Source organism: Hirundo rustica, chromosome 2 (genome assembly GCF_015227805.2).
Source record: "Hirundo rustica isolate bHirRus1 chromosome 2, bHirRus1.pri.v3, whole genome shotgun sequence".
Classification (NCBI taxonomy): domain Eukaryota; kingdom Metazoa; phylum Chordata; class Aves; order Passeriformes; family Hirundinidae; genus Hirundo; species Hirundo rustica.
This window is the reverse complement of record NC_053451.1, coordinates 5307891-5324198: the sequence shown is the minus strand read 5'-3', so window position 1 is coordinate 5324198 and position 16308 is coordinate 5307891. Positions and strand designations below refer to the sequence as shown.

The window sequence follows — 16308 nt, the reverse complement described above, 5'->3', positions numbered from 1 at the left end:
TTTCTTCCCAGCTGCCAGAGGCTTCGCTGCTGCCTCCTCCAGCCCAAATACACTGGCAGACATGAATGCAAGCGTCCACACAACACAAACGCAAACATCCAGGCACGTCTCAGGTTGCATGTGGAAAATGCACGTTTCCATACGCTGCAGTAGCGTATGGAAACACGTGCACAGCCCACTGAATATCATATTTATTTGGGTGTCTGCTGGAACCCCTGCAGGAAGAGGTGAGTTGGAGGAGATCTTCTAATGAAAACAGTCACTGAACCCGAAGTCTGGGCAAGACAGTGGTAGATATATGGTCAGGGCAGTCTTCAGCAGAAGCACACATTGGGCCCAGGGGGCCTCTGAATGGCTTCTTCAGCATTAAAAGGGAGGAATTCAGGAGCTTTAGATCAGAAGTACATCCCAAACGGGCATTAACTCTAATAAATAAGGTGCTTTACACTGACAGAGTGCCAGAAACCTCCCAACATCCTCCCCACTGCCTGCATACAGGCATCTCTACAGTTGCTGGTGGTTTGGACGGCAGAAACCAAGCAAACAATCTCCCCACGTCACAGAGGAGGAGGGAAGGGAAGCAACATCCTGCCGAAGGAACATCAAGCCACAGACGCTACAGAAAGCACCATGAATGCTCTAATTTGGGACTGCAGTAAGCCCTTCAGGACAGGGACCGTCCCTTTCCAGGGTCTGGACAGCACACTGCACAATGGGACTCCAACCCCATATCAGCACTTCAGCATGCAGTGTACAAACATTTACTGTCACCAGCGGCCTGCAGAGAGAGGCTGTCTCAGATGGACCTCCCCAGGGGCCATCTGCGGAGATGATGGAAGTCTGAGTCAGTGACCTAAGACCCAGACCTGGGGAGCTCGCTGCAAGCCACAGTTCAGCATGTCTTCCTTCTAGACAGGTTCCCTTTTTTTTTTTTTTGGAGGTTTTAGCACTTTTTTTTTTTTTTTTTTTTTTCTTGAGCAAATCCCATAAATCTTATCCAGGGTCTGCATGCACACAGAGTTGGTGGTCAACCCTATACTTGAAAACAAGAGGCAAAATGTGCAAAGAAACACACAGAGGCAAGAAATAAACAAATTCTCATTCTCCCAGCACACTAGCCCTGGGAAAATATGCAGGGTCCCAGCAGCAAGATGGCAGGAGTGCGGGGATGTTGGCCCTGTCCTCTCACATCCTGAATATCTGGACTGGTTCCAGCTCCTTTTACAAAAGGAAAGCAAAGGGGCTGCTGCTTACTGCAGGCAGCTACCAGGTTCATAACCTCAGCACTCCCAGGAGCTCAGGCTCTTGTTGAATAAGGCAGGGACATATCCCTAAGTCTGAGGTTTAGAAACAAGATGTATTTATTTGTTATTATTTTCAGTTATCTGAGTGCAGTAAAGGTCAGAACACTTATCTTCTGGGGTTGGTTCCTGCTCCCACTCATGTGGTTCAAAACCAATTGAATGATTTTCTGCATACTTCTCAGGCAGAAAAAAAAAAAAAAAAAAAAAAAAATATCCAGGGGGAATGAAACCTGATACAGGGCACTTTTAAAGAGGATCTGTGGGAAACAAGGATCCACCGCAATGGGAGGAAGGGCTTGTGGGCATTCCTGGGTGCCTCCTCCCCAGTCCCTGTTACACACAATGAAACATGAATAAAGATGACTGAGGAGGCCACAGCTTTTTACCTACCTTTTAGCCCCAGCTGATATCAAGGACTGGAGTGCACAGTATCACCTACGTGATACTCCCAGAGCTGCATTTTGGTTGACAAGATTCAAGGACATAGCTGCATATCCTGTGCCCTGTGCACCGGCTGCTCCATAATCTCCAAGATTAATTTATGCAAAACATGGGAAGATGTGCTTTTTCCTTTTGCAGTGAACGACTTCATTAACCTTTCGGGAGCTTGCCAATAGTGAAGTAGAAGCAATGGGAAAATCACACTTCTGGGAAAAAGGGACTTCTGCCATGTAGCTAAGAGCGCATACCTGGGAGAGGCCAAAGACGCCAGCAGATGATGGACTCTGGTTTTGGATCTGCCTTCCTGCTCTGCTCTCCCTCACACCCTCCAGTCTCTGCCCTGCTCTTACAATGGTCCTCCTCCCATGGCTTCTGACAGCTCAGGGCATGACCAGGGAGACAAGGAAGCCAGATGGAAAGGCAAATGAGGCAGAGGGTTTTAGACAAGAGTCTGGAGAGAGACCTAGCCCAGAGGCAGACCAGGAGGGAAAAAGCAGGTAAAACAGGTGAAGCAGGTATGGAGTGGGAGAAAAACGGCTGTGGGAAAAACGGGAAAAGGTGCACACCACCTTGCATGGAGCGCGAGGGAGATCATCCAGCACACTAAGGAAGGGTTGGAGTGCTGCAGAGACAGAAGAAGAAATCAGGAACTGTCTGGTCGGGTGAACTGAGGCTCACGAAAGTCATGAGTGGGCCTGAGTGACACCTGGTAGGGGGGAATGTGCTACCCATGAGTAGAGCTAAACTCCACTGGAGGCCCAGAAGTCACCATGCCCTGTCCTGCAGGACACTGGATGAACTTCAACACGTGGCCATCTGCTTGATCTCTTTGTGCCTTGCTGTCAGGAACACCTCAGGAACCCTGACCTGGCTGTCTCTGCCGTCAGCCTAGATGCAGCCACCTCTCCCTGCCCTGAGAGAGGGACTTCTCCATGCCACACGTCCCCTACGTGGGAAGAAAACAGAGTCCACAAGGGGATATAAAAAACCCACCACTTCTCAATTGCTGCCGCTGGACACGATCCTTGCGGCCAAAATCCTGTCCCTGAAGAGAGGTGGTTAAATACACTGCAACCACCCTGGCTGACTTGGAGGAAACTCTACCCCACATCAGATAGTGGGATAGGCTCCTCGTGGGATCAGGTGGCTCTCTCAGGCAGATGGGAGAGGGGTTCTCCCTAAGGCAGTGATCCCGTTGTTCCTGTCTCATTGCAACAGCAGGACACTAAGCACAGGTCTCCCAGGAACACAGCACCAGTGTGTTGACGTGCTGGGTACTGGTTTGCGGGCTCAATGCAACTCTCCATCACAATGCACAGGGCTTCCCAGAGCTTTGGAGCTCATTCTCTCCCTCCTCCATCGTGGCTTTCCCTGGCAGAGCATAGGGCTCTGAACTAAGCTGGAAGCGACACGCGGGACAGTCATCCTCTCAACAACCAGAGACGTCAACAGGCAGCCAGGCACAACACAATCCATGTCTTCAGGACAGAGCGTCCAGAGCCAGGGGGAAGTCAGGGGAATGGGAACAGGACAAAGGGTCAAGACCAGAATAAGTCACGAGGTCATGCCCAAGGAGGTAAGGTGACGTCAGGAGACAACGTCTGAGACTCCAGGCAGAAACAAAGTAGTCAGGCATTGAAGTGACAACCGTGCCGCAGCTCACAAGGAGACTCGAGGCAGCTCCATCCCGAGCCGGCGGCACACAGGCGGAGGCAGTCTCACCTTGCTCCCTGAGAGGGCAGCCCCCACCCCGCCCGGCCGGGCACGGCTGCAGCAGGGGCTGTCCCGCTGATCCCACGCCCTGTCCTCCTCCTCCTCCCGGCCAGCCGGCCCTGCCGGCTGCTCCCAGGCAGCCGGGCCGCAGGGACACGCAGCCCGCAACAACGAGAAGGGGTCCGCGCTGGAGACGCACATAAGGGAGGAATTTGGAGGATAAACTGGAGGGAAGCGATAGGAGCGTGCGGCGCATGAATAGTGGGGGAGGGTAGAAGATACAGGGTGAGAGAAGAAAATGACATGAACAGAAGGAAGAGAGCTGCAAATAGAAGGGGATATGGAAACAGCAGAGAGAGACAGATTGCAAGAGCGGTGGAAGTAGAGGAGACCTAAAGGGACAGAATATAATAATAACAACCCTTAAAATGAGAGGAAAAGGGGAGAGAGGAGAGGAGAGGCGAAGGGAAAAAAGGTAGAAAGGAGAAAGGAGAGGGGTGAGGGGAGGGATTTATGATTTCCTGGAGAGGGAAGACAAATGCCCTGCATGTTTTTCTCCTTAGTTTTCAAAGGTTTTGTGGAAGCAGAGTGAAGACTTGTCCTCCTCGTTTGAAGAAGGGAGGAACTACGGCACGGAGACAGGGAGGCAGTGAATGAGTGAGGTGGTAGAAAGAAGCTTGGCTCCCTACTTTGAGTCTTCCATCAAAGACACAGGTGGAGAACAGTCTAGACTTTCTTCTCCTGAGCACACCACAGAGAATCCACTACTCAAAGATGGTAGAAAGAGGGCCTGCTAGAAAAGAAGGAGATAACCCAAAGTAACATAAGAAAAAGAGGGGTACCTGTTGGGGTTTTTTTTCTTCTTTTTTTGGCAGCACCACCAAACATCTCTGGAAATCTGTGTTTAGATGTATTCAGAGTAAATTAACCTAGAATACACCAAAACGAGCACTGTATGAGTGCTTACGTGGGGAGCTGCCCACAGAGAGGTGTTGCAGTGTGGGTTCAGGTACGTGCCAACCCTCCCAGCCCACAGCCAGCTGCAAGAAAAATGGAAGGAGGGTGCACGGGAGGCTGCGTGACAAGGGCTCTGCTCCTGCAACGCTCACCGATGTCTGTTGTTTGCAGCCTCTTTTTTTTTTAGGTGCCTAAAATTTATCCAGTTTCATTTGTACCACCTTTGTGGCTCAGCTGCCACTATAGAAAACAGGCTTTTTGTGCCTACAAACAAACACCAAGCACACGTACACCCAAGCCAAACACAGTTTGCAAGAGCCTTGAATAAACCAAATACCTGCTGCCTGCTTGAACTCCCGCACGCACTTGGGCAAACAGAGCTTCCCAGTAACTCCCTGCACACGGGAACCCAAAGGATCCAGCATTTTCCTAATCTCAGACAACACCACTCTATGGCTTGCTAGCACAAGAATCATCTAGGATTCCCTCATCAATGAGTGACGAAGGTCTCTCTTCTATAAATTGATGTTAATGGCAGGTTGTGTACCTTGTTTGTTTATTGCCAAGGAGGAATGTTTGCCGCGGCTGTCAAGTTTACAAAAATATTCCCATGACTTCAGACAGCTTGGCATTTTTACATGCAGCTGAGAGAGTGGGTGAATGTACAGATGAAAAATTGAAGAAACATTATTGAGGCTGGAAAAATAATATCTCCTAGCACCACCAAGGTGGCTTGGAAAGGCCGGGAAGGTCAGCGATACTTCTGAATAAAATGCATTTTTTTTCCCACCAGGGGTTTCCGAAGACCTGGCAATAATTAAGCATTACAACACCTTTCTGAAGCAGATAACCCAGCTGAGGCTGTCTGAGGTTAAAGGACTTGCCCGTGATCACACAAAGCAAATCGGTGGCAGAGAAGAGAATTAAACCCAACAGGCTTAGCTTCCATGACCCAAGTCCTACACACCTGGCTGACGTCCAGATGGAAGGACAGGAGCTGTACCAGCTGTGGACCTGACTGTCAAGCACAGGTCTTCCCAGGCAGTCTAGCAATTGGACAAAGAGCTGAGCGACAGGCACCCACCCCAACTTCAGACAGTAATTGTGAAAACAAGTGACAGAAGGCTGGGAAGCAGTGCCTAGTTACCGACCACGGTGCCAAGTGGATTAAATATACATCGATAGATTCAATTACAAAGAGCAGCATGCAAAATGGAAGTGAACGCAGTCGAGGACCCAGGATGGCAAGAAATAACCTCAAAATAAAATCACGGGTTTCACAGTAAGAAGAAATCTGTGCTCCCAGAACACGTGGAGAAAGTTCACCTGTCAGTCCCCAGAGGTACTGTCCCAGGCCACCCCAGGCTGGGAGGGTGCCGTGACATCCAAGCCCCGAGGGCTAGTGAGAAGCCAGCAGGACTCAATTTAGTGGGCTGAGAGAGATCCGTATCACCTAATGCTGAGCAGCCCTTTGTTGTCGCTGTCACCAGAGAAGCTGGAGAGTGAAGGACAGAGAAAGTGAGCTGCTCTCCTGTGTCCCCCCCACCAGCTGCCTGCATCTCGCTGGGCCAGGGCTGGGACACATCACTGAGTGAGGAGGAGGAGACCTGCTTCACACTTTGGGGGTCCTGGGCTGGAATACCCAAGGACGTCCCTCCCAGCACGGATATTCAGCCATGCATCCACCTATGCCCAAATGAACGTTCTGTTTCGGGGGCCCTGGAAGTACTGGATTTGGCAGAAGGTAAGGTCAGACCCTGACAGCACTGACAAACTCAGCAGTTCAATACTCATCTCTAGGGGGAACAGGGGCTCACTCTGCTCTCCTTCACCCATGCATTTCCCCAGGATTCCAAAGCCTCATGGAATTTCCATCGCAACCCCCCAGCCACCTCCATCCTGGGCTTATCACGACACGCACACTGCCATGATCACTAGTAAAGGTTTAATTTCCTTCTTCTTGGAGCAAAAATAGAAAGGATAATCATTCAGCACTCCACACACACAGCTGTCACCTGAAAAATGCAGGTGAACACAGTTAAATGGAAAGGCAAGTACAATCTCAGACCATTTTTTGGTACCCGGAGAACTAGACCAGCAGTATTTTGCATGCAAGATTAGAGGTCTGTGTGTAGTTGCATTTTCACATTCCATTACTGCAATTGCACACAGCCAGTTACGTGCCTTAGCAGCAGCTTACAAAAGCAATTGCTGCTAAACATACAAAATCCAGCCCCCAGATGCACACGCGCAAGACTAAAAAACTGGTCCTTATTTTTCTGCCACAGAAAAGATGTGTATTTGCTGGCTGCGCCTGCTCCCTGTGCAAACACCACACCAGCATATTTCCTTGCATTTGTATGTTGAGCCACATATTCATTCAAGCTTTGCAATAACCCAAAATGTATACAGAGTTTTGCAATTAGAAGCATCTCAAAAATGCAAAAAAGGCCCCAGTTTTTGCATAAAAAATTCTTCTCCCAGCAAGCAACTGTAACCACTTCTCCAGCCAGAATGTGCTGTCTGTTTAAGGCTCCAGAGAACACAGTGCTTACCCTTTAAGACAGTAAGAGATGAATACTTTTTTTCATTTAAACTATAGGGAGTTTTACCTAGATAGACTGCAATTTCCTGAGCTCGAATCTGGCAAAGTGCCCAGGGCTAAGACCACTCCCCCTCCTTCTTTTGGCAAAAATCACCATGGCGTCTTTAACGGGCAGAAGTAGTTTTTAGGGTTTTGTTTTCCTGAAAGATGCTGAGAAAAACCCAGTTGCAAGCAAGCAAGCCCGGGTACAGCAGAACTTCTAAGAACTAGACTGATGCTCAACATCTGAAGAGCGCTATCCCCAAATACCCTGCCGAGGGATGGTTCAGTTCTGAGTCACAGGGAAGTGGGCTGAGTCACAAATAGCCATTCCTGCTAACTGCTCTCATCCCCCCACCCATCCCACGTTTACAACCCAAGCAGTGACCAGGTTGAGGTTAGCTTGGGAAAGCTGATGAGATCACAGTCTGGGGAGATACAGCCTCAGACAGCCTCAAGATTTTGTTAACCGGCTCCTTGTTTTGCCGTGGAGACACGGGGCAGCAGTTGTTACACCGGGTTTACCATATGTTTATAATATTGCTGTTACGGGAATACATGTCCAGTCCATGTCACTGGCAAGTCGAGCAGTTTTCTGCTGGAAGGACAAAACAGAATTCACCGTCCAACAGAGCGCCGAGCGCGCGCATACTTCGAGCAACGTTTATCGTCGCATGAGTCACGCTCGGTGCAAAACCACACGCTTTGTCCGTGGGCTGGTGTGCGAGCCCGCCGCGGTGTCTGCACAGGCACACACAACCCTTTGGGGCGCTGGGCAAGCCTTGCCCCATCTCACAGACTGCAGCAGGAAGCTCCACGCGAGCTTTAAGGCAACTTGCCTAAGGCTGCCCATCAGATCAGTGCCAGGATCTCAGGATCTGCGAGACCTCCAAGTCCGATGGCCACTTCCCACACGGGACGAGTGAAGGAGAAAGCAGGGCCAATGTTAACTCAGTTAGGATCACGACTCTGCATCACACAGAAAAAATATTTGCTTCCCCACGTGTCCCAAAATGGTGTTTAGGGCCGTGAGTTGGCTTATGGGACACAGGAGTTACATGTCAGTGTGTGAGAGACTGCTGTCAAAGCCACAGTGCCTGGGCTGCCTGCACCCTTAGGCACCAGTGGTGCTCCTATCTGCAGTGGGCAGCAGCAATGCCAGCGGCTCAAGTGGCTCTGCCATGCAGAAGCAGCATTGAACAACTAACTGCTGAGGAGAAATCTCTTGTCTGACAGCCCCCAACAACATTCAGGCTGAAGGAATGAAACACTGCTTGCTGCCAGCCCCACCAACTCCTGAGCAGCCACTGAAGACAAGAGCAGCTGACTGGAACAGCACACCACCAGTTCAAAGGAAAACCGATTTACCCATTTAGTTCCCTTCTAGACATCAGCAAACAGCGTAAGAAATGGCCAACTCCCCTCCCCGCCTCCACCCCCCCCCAGCCCTGACACGTTGCCATTTTCTGTCCCCGTCTCCACGCAGCTCGTCACATCCCATGCCGTAGTTGAGGAACGCCGCGCAGGGCTTAATTGTGCACGCGTTCTCCGGGGAAGGGCGGCATGGGATGTCCACAAAGGAGCAGAGGCAGGAGGCCAAGGCTGGTTATTGGCCTCGAGTCATACTCGCTGATTGGCGCGTCAAGGATTTTAAAGCGCATAGCTGATCAGATCAGCAGCTTGTCCTAGAAGGAGAAAAGTGACATAAAATATGCACAAGCCTTCCTTCTGTCCTGACAGCAGGTTGAGTTTTCAGATGATGTGGAAACAGCAGCCTGCTCTCCTCCCCCCAACATGGTCTCCTCTCCTGCCTTTGCTGCAGCACTGCCGTCTTGTTCCCGACTCCAGAGACTCTGCTCCCTCCCCAGCCTCCATGCCGAGGCTCAGACTCCTGCCAAGGGGCTCCATGCCACTGTTTTTATGCCCACTCAGCCCTCGGCCTTTCTTCTCAGCACGCCAAGCAGGGGCTCATTAGTGTTCCCTGTTGTTAAGCTTTTGTGGCTCAAGCCCGTCCAGCGCCAAGCTGGAACAGAAAGGCCATCAAATCCCCATCCAGGAGGGTGCAAAACTTCCCTGTGCTGCCAGAGCAGCTGGAATTCAAACAGGTGATCCTGGAGAGGAAAGGTGCACACGTGTGATCTGCGTGCGTGGGAGCAGCCTGCAAGCTCTGCCTGCAACGAGCCGGTGCTGATTCAGCTTCTCAAAGAGAGTGACTTGGGGCACATCTGACCTGAGACCTGTCCTCTGCATGTGTACACGTGTAACATTTTATTTGTGCGTGCCAGACGCCCGTGCTACGTCCCCGCTCCATCACGGGAATGCTGCCATGAATGGAAAAGCTAAAACATGTCACACACCGGTTTGAAGTCTCAGCCACCTCACAAGCAGTTGGTGCTGTTGCAAAGTCGGCTGTCATACACTACTGCTACCAAGCTGAGGGGATAAGCTAACCTGTAAAACTGAGAAAAACACGAGAGCTGGGCCATGCCTGCGCAGGAACCACGCTCACAACACGTGCACATCACCCCTCAAGAGGAAGGGTGAGTAACACGAGCAGGTGTGTTTGCACAAACTTGCTTGTTTCCATGCGTGTGGAGGTGCTGGGTGCACGGAAACATCGATAATGCAATAAAGGTTTATTTCATCCCCACACTTCTTTTCACAAGGAACAGGTGACTTTCTCCTTGCCATTGTCAGATTCCGGCAAAATTAACAGAAATTTACAAAGATATTTTAACAGAAGCCCCCTCTACCAGAGAAGCCACCTACGGAAAAGGCAAGCCACACGCTCTCTCCTCAATCTCTCAAATACAATTCTTGCCCAACTCACAATCACTCCAGCTACAAAAATCTCTTCCCCTCACTAAATGCCCCAAACTCTGCCAAGTCAGAAAACTCAACCTCTGTGCTCTCCCACACTGGAAAGTCCTGCTACATCACGCTTAGCTTAGCTGTGCTTTACCCTGGCTCATGCCCGGATTCAGTTCAAAATTTTCCCTCTTTTAAAGCCCTCCAAGGAGACGGTCCAAGGTCTTCCTTAGACATCCTCCCTCCCCGTTCCCCCATCTGTCTGCATCCCCTCTGCACAGATCTTCCACCCAGTTTCAGAACCATCAGTGCTGGAGCCACCTATTTCTTCTCCTCAGGTCCAGCTGCCTGGAACAGGCATTTTTCCTCCCTACCTCACTGCCTGACAAGTCTCCTTTCAAACATGATCTGATACTTCTCCCCCTCCTGTGACGATAAACCTCAGAGTCTCTCTCCCTGCTTCTCACATACCTCCATCACTGGACTGACTGTAAGGCATGCAGGATAAAGGTATCATGGAAAACGCTACAGCAAATCACAGGGTTTTGCTTTGATTCTTTTTCTGCTTATTTATTTATTTTTTGAAGGGAGGTAACAAGTCAGAGAGAAGCTGGCTGAGATTTCTGCCGTACATTTTTTTTGCAGCAGCAAGATCCTCCATCTTCCTTGCTGGATTGAATAGGGTCTCAGGACAATTTAGACTCCCTCCCCCATCTCCCATTCCTGCTCATATTCTTCAACACATGATGCTCTCCTCCCAGCCTTGACTGGGAAAGCACATATCCTCACTCTCTCCCCCTCTTCTAGCTCCTGCCTCGCATAGGTTGCGCCAGGACTTTAGGATGATGAACATTTGTGCAGCTGAGAATCTTGTAGGTTATTTTTTAACAAAACAACCAGAGTCAATGAAACCTGAACGATGGCACACGACAAACTTAAAAGACGTCCTGAGGATGTACCTAGCGTTTCAGAAGGCTTTCTGTGTTTCGTGCCACAAGGAAAAAAAAAATAAATACCCATCCCTCCAAATTTAACCGAACAGAGTACCGATAAGCCCGGGTGTGAGGAGAAGGGAGATATATATATAGATATTTTTTTTTTCGTGTTTGTCTTTTTTTTTTTTCTTTTTTTTTTGGCTCTTGCACATTATCACCTCACCAACAGTAGGATAACAGCTACAAAACCTCCGGCAAGAGAGCAGGCAAGCAGGCTTCACATTGCTGCCCTCACGCCGAGCTCGATATTTACTTGCTGATAAACGGCAACTGTAAATAACATCTCATCTAATCTCCCGACATCCAGGAGGGGGGAGAAAACCATCTCCCGTCCCAGCGGCGATCCGCCTGGCTCCGGAGGCAAGGGGATGGAGGGCTGACAAAAGGACCCCGGTCCTTTCCACCCTCCCCCGCGGGGCCTCCCCCCGGCGCGGGGCAGCGGGGCCGGCGGCCGCCCCGGGCTCTCCCCGCGGCCCTTCCTCGGCCCGCCGCCCCCATCAAAGCGGCCGGGACAGAAGCCAACAGGTGGAAGGCGCTTTTTGTCCCTTCCTCGCCCGCTCCCGGGGTCCCCGCGGCCGGCGCGGCGCCTCCCCTCGCCCCGCCGGCCGCGGGGGCAAACCGGCGCGGCCGGGAAACTGAGGCACGGCGCCGCGGCCGCCGCAAAACTTTCCGCCGCCGAGCCGGGGGCGCCGGGCAGCGGCCCGGGGCTGACTGCGGCACACGCGGCCGCGCCGAGCCGCCGGCAGCCGCGCCGGGGGAGCGGCGGCGGGCGGGGAGCGGCCCCCGGGGGCGGCGGCGCCGGCCGGGAACCCCCGCCCGCGGCCGGCGCTTACCTGTCTCAGGCGGCCAGGGCGCGGGGCGGCATGGCGGGGGCGGCGGGGAGCGGGCGCTGCGCCGGGCGGGCGCTACGGCAGCATCGGGGCAACTCACGGGGAAGCCGTGCCGGGCCTTTTGTCTGCGCGGGGCGGCGGGGCGGCGGGGCCGCCTCCCCCCGCGGGCGCCGCGGCGCTTGGTACGGCCCAGGCATTCATGCCAAGCGGCTTTCACACATGGAGGCTTGTCTCCAGCGGCTGCTGACAAGCCACAAACAAGGCGGCCCCCTCCCTCCCTCCTCCTCCTCCTCCTCCTCCCGCCTCCCGCCTACCCCCTCCCTCTTCCTCCGCCGGCCTCCTCCATGCAAACTCCAACTCCGGTGACAGGCGCGGGGCAGGGAGAAGGGCGCCCGCCGCCTCGCCGCGAACGTGGCAGGCGCCCGCTTCTCCCCCTGGCCGGGAGGGACCGGGGCATCCCGGGCTCCCTCCGGCAGGAAAGCCAGCGCTAAAGCCGCCGAGTAAAGAGCACGGGTCCGCCGCGTCCCACCCTGGCCAGCGCCGCCACCAGCCACGGCTCCCGGTGCTCCGGCTGCCCGAGCAGCCGGCCGGGAATTCGCCCCGTTTCCCCCCTTCCAAGGTCGTGCAAATAACCGGGCACGCCAGACGGGCGGAGACCCGACGCCAAGGGCCTCGGGTTCAATTTCATCCCGCGGCAGCGCGGTGGTGGGAGGCACGGGGAAAAGGCGAGGGGGAAAATCGCAAAAATCCAAGCCCTCGTGGGCTCCCAAGGATTTTTGCAGACACCCATTACTGTAAACAGAAGGAGAGCCCAGTTGTCCAGGGAGAAAGTCTAGGTGTCACCAGGCATGGCCAGCTCTTAGAACCCAAGACACCCAAAAAGGGCCTGGCCCGGCGGCGGGGCCGTGTTGGGTCCAGGCTTGCGGAGGTTTGAGCTGAGTTTTTTCGGTGGCTTCAGCCGAGAGGGTTTCCTGGCCATGCAGGTTTGCACGGCCTCCGTGCAGCAAAAGCCAAACCAAAACATAGCCCCTGTGAATCATTAAACTCTGCTGCCTTTCGTACGGGTTCAGCAGGGTTCAGTCAGCCCAGAAAGCAAACCACATGACCGACTGTCGTAAGTTTCGTAACAAAACCACAAAACTCAATCTCAAAAAACACATCCCTGTCCAGGGATAACAAAAGATTTTTTTTTTTTTTTTTTTTTTTTTTTTTTTTTTTTTTTTTTTTTTTTTCCTCCGAGTCTCAACAGTAAAGATCTGTGGAGCCCAGAAGAGTGTTGCACAAGAATCAGCTGGTTCCATTTAATAAAAGTAATTATAATAATCATAATAATCACCAGTTGGATAGCTTTTGTTGTCCAATGATCTCAAAGACATTTTACTAACCCAGACAAATATTTTTATCTAAATTTAACAAGTGGTAAAACATTTGGGCAGATGAAGTAACCTACTCAAGGTCATCTTCCGAACCTGTAACAAAAGGGAGAATGCGTATTGTTGAGCTCAAGTGCTCAACAGAAAAGCCACTTCCCAAAAACAGAGCTCCTGCAATTCCCCCAAAACTCAAAAAAGTTTTATTCAAGTCACAGTTTTGCTGAAAGAAATTTTAGCCAGGTCTAATTTGTAGCTTGGATACGAGGACCGATGCAAATGTGCTTCTTCCCAGGAAAGAGAAATGGAGGTCAAGTGGTGAAGAAAGACTGCAACCAAGGTTGACTGAGGAGAAAGGAGAAGGGGAAGAGCAAAGCCAGGAGAGAAGGCTGGAAAATGAGAGACACACCTACAAATCTCCCAGCTGGAAGAGCAGGATAGTTCCAAGAGATCTGGGTGAAAGGTTCGAAGGCTATGTGAAGAGTATAAAAATGTGGAAGAACGCAGAGTCTGGAATTTGACCCGCAGGAAAACCAAATCAATCACTTGCAGTCGGGCACTTGAGAGCTGGTAGGGCGCACTCATGCCAAAGCTTTGGCCACGGTGTCAGCGAACCCCCCAAACAGGCTGCTGGAGCGCTCTTGCCTCAGCAGGTGCTGGGAGCTGGCCCTGCAGGTCCTCCAGAGAGGATGACTGCCACACTCAGCCTGTTGGAAGCAAAGCCAGATGATGGACGGGGTAGTCATCTTCATCACGTCCAGCTTCATCTCCCAGTCTCCACAAGGGGACACAGGGCAGCAGACATTCATCTCCGGGTTTTGGAGTCTTCAAAGAGAGAAAAGCCTCCCTTGTGTTGTCACAGGTTGAAGCCTGACCGTTTCAAGTATCCACATTCTGCCAGTGGGGTGAAACAGCTTAAGCTAAGCTTACCTTCTCTGGGAATGGCTGCACCCAGTGGATAGCCCTTTTCCACTGCTCCAAATCTCACTCTTTTGAGTCACTTTTCAGCTCTGATGAAGATGACCTGGTCTTCCTTTCCAGTCCCCGGACTTCCTAATGCCTAATCAGCTCTGGGTGAGGCCATATCTTCTTGTAACCGCTGAGAGATGCTGCTCTTGGCAGCGTGGATTTTCCCTCTTCCTTCATTTCCATAACGTTTCCCTTCTGTTTACTTTCCCATTGCTCTCCTCATGGCCGCAGTTCAGGACAGCATGTAAGCACATGTTTAATCTCATTGATCTCGTGGCACTCCACGTACGAAGAAAAACGCGCGTCCCTTTGCCTGGCTCCTGCTTACGAATTTTTCGTTAAGAGACACAAGGTAAAAAGTTAAAAGTGGTCACCCAAGGGTGGACTGGAGCATGGGCTTCCCTCTCCTCTCTGCCAAAAGCTCAAACATCTGGGCTGCTGATTCCTGTGGATGCTTCCTCTCCTGGGTGCGTATGTGTGCCCAGGGAAGCCTCAACGCTTTTAGGAAAATCATCATGCCTGTGGCAGGAGAGGTGAGCATGCCCTCTCCAAAGCAGCCAGCACCTTGGGAGCCGGAGCACTTCCGTGAGACATGCAGACAGGGAAGCCCTGAGGGAGAGAAGGAAGCGCGGGCTGGGTCTTCCATATATCCTCCTTGGGGAGGATACAGCATTTAAGAAGAAGGGTCATCCTCTCTGGGGGCTCACAGAGAGCCCATCCTGGAGTTATGCTCCCCTAGGCAAAGAGGAATTTCATGTCTGGCCTCTCCTACTGCTGTCTTGTGGGGTGTCTAAACTCCACCTGGGTTCTGCTTTAGGAGACTAGGAGCTTCCCTTTATTTGGCTCATCTCTCAAGTGAGAATTGTGGTGTCCCTTTCTTGCACTTCTGTAAGTTTAGATCATAGTGTAAGACTTGGGGGGCAGCAGGGGAAGAAAAAAAAACCAAACAACTTTTCACTATGTGCATGTACAATGTCTTCAATAAGAGGACCCCAACCCCAGCTCTGTATAGGTGACTGCTGTAAAACAAGCAGCATTGCCACAGGAGAGTCTGACCCCATCCACAGGGAATAGACCTAAGTTTCCTTGCCTGCTGCCCTGAAGCTCTTCCCTCCTCTACAAATACGTCAAGAATGTGTAAAGAGCCCCCTATGTTTGTCCTGTTTTCCAAGTAGGAATACATGCACCTGCACCGTATGGAAGTTCTGTTGAGTACAGGATAGAGCAGACACCTTCAGAGCACGCTGGGCAAACTGTACATATGCAGATCATCTGCACAGCATATGCACAGCAGGTCTGACAATTTTTGGATTCATTAGACATAGTGTGTGAATGTTACACAGTTCACCTCCCTGGTGTGCAGTCAACCTATCCTGAATTTCTGGATGTTCAGCAGTCCAACTATCTGAAAGGCCTGATGGGCATGTGGAAATTCTAGATAAGCCTATGCAGTATTGAGATTTCATCCCAACCAAATTCCCAGGTGGAGAAAGATGAGATGTCCAAGGAACTAGGCACATGGGGAGGCTCAGGGTGCTGAAAAAGAAGGGGCGGTTCACCTGCACCTGTGCAGCAACCATCCATATCTCTTCTGATCTATGCTACTCTGCCTTGCCCAGCACTTGTCTCATTGAGTTCCAAGGCTGTTCCAAAAGCTGCAGCTTTGTGTCTGCTCTGCTACCCTGAACTTGCACGGCTTTCTGTGGTTGTCCTATCTCATTGTGTGTGGACTGCTCATATTTGCTGTCTGTCCCCCCGTCCCTTGAAGTAAATGTCCTGAAGTTGTCGCATTCTGCAGCGCTCCGGAGAGTCTTTTGCTCAACCCCATCAGTATTTCCCCTTGTCAATACAGACATCTAATATCACTGCTAGAGATGTTTCACTCCTGCTCAGGCCTCAGACAAAATACTCTCGAGAAAATCTCAGGAATCCCATTATTGCCAACTTTCAAGCCGTCTGTTACCTTTCTTGAAGTCCCTGGTCTTCAATTCATGGGCTCATGCAAGAAGATCAGCCTTCCCCCCCGCCCCCCCCCCAAAAAAAAAAGAAAAGAAAAGTAACTTTTGTAGCTCGTGACAGGCTCGGACACTGGAACAGCAAAGGACCCTGAAGCGATTGTGTGTTTTCGAGCCAGATTTCTGAGCCGATGCCCTGATTTTCAGGTCCCGGCTCTCGGCGTCGCTCTCTGGGGTGACACTGCTCTGCCGGGCCGGGTTCAGCCCGTCCTGCTGGAGGCAGGGGAGTGTGGCAAGAGCAGCAGGAGGAGGGTGGCTGCGGAGGTATCCCGGAGCGTCCCGAGCCGGAGGGGGCTGTTCCCTGGCAGCGCATTGTTTCCCG

The 16308-nt window shown here is 51.8% G+C and overlaps 1 protein-coding gene across 2 annotated transcripts in view; it reads right to left on the bottom strand.

Moving 5' to 3' along the window:
- Window positions 1-11690, bottom strand: part of BCL9 (BCL9 transcription coactivator) — a 57592-nt gene extending 45902 nt beyond the window's left edge. Inside the window, exon 1 of one of the 2 annotated variants that reach the window (XM_040055516.2) lies at window positions 11636-11690. The gene's annotated coding sequence lies outside the window, so the exon portion shown is untranslated. The remainder of the gene's footprint in view (window positions 1-11635) is intronic. The other variant, XM_040055510.2, reaches the window with a different exon arrangement.
- Between the last annotated feature and the right edge of the window lie 4618 nt (window positions 11691-16308).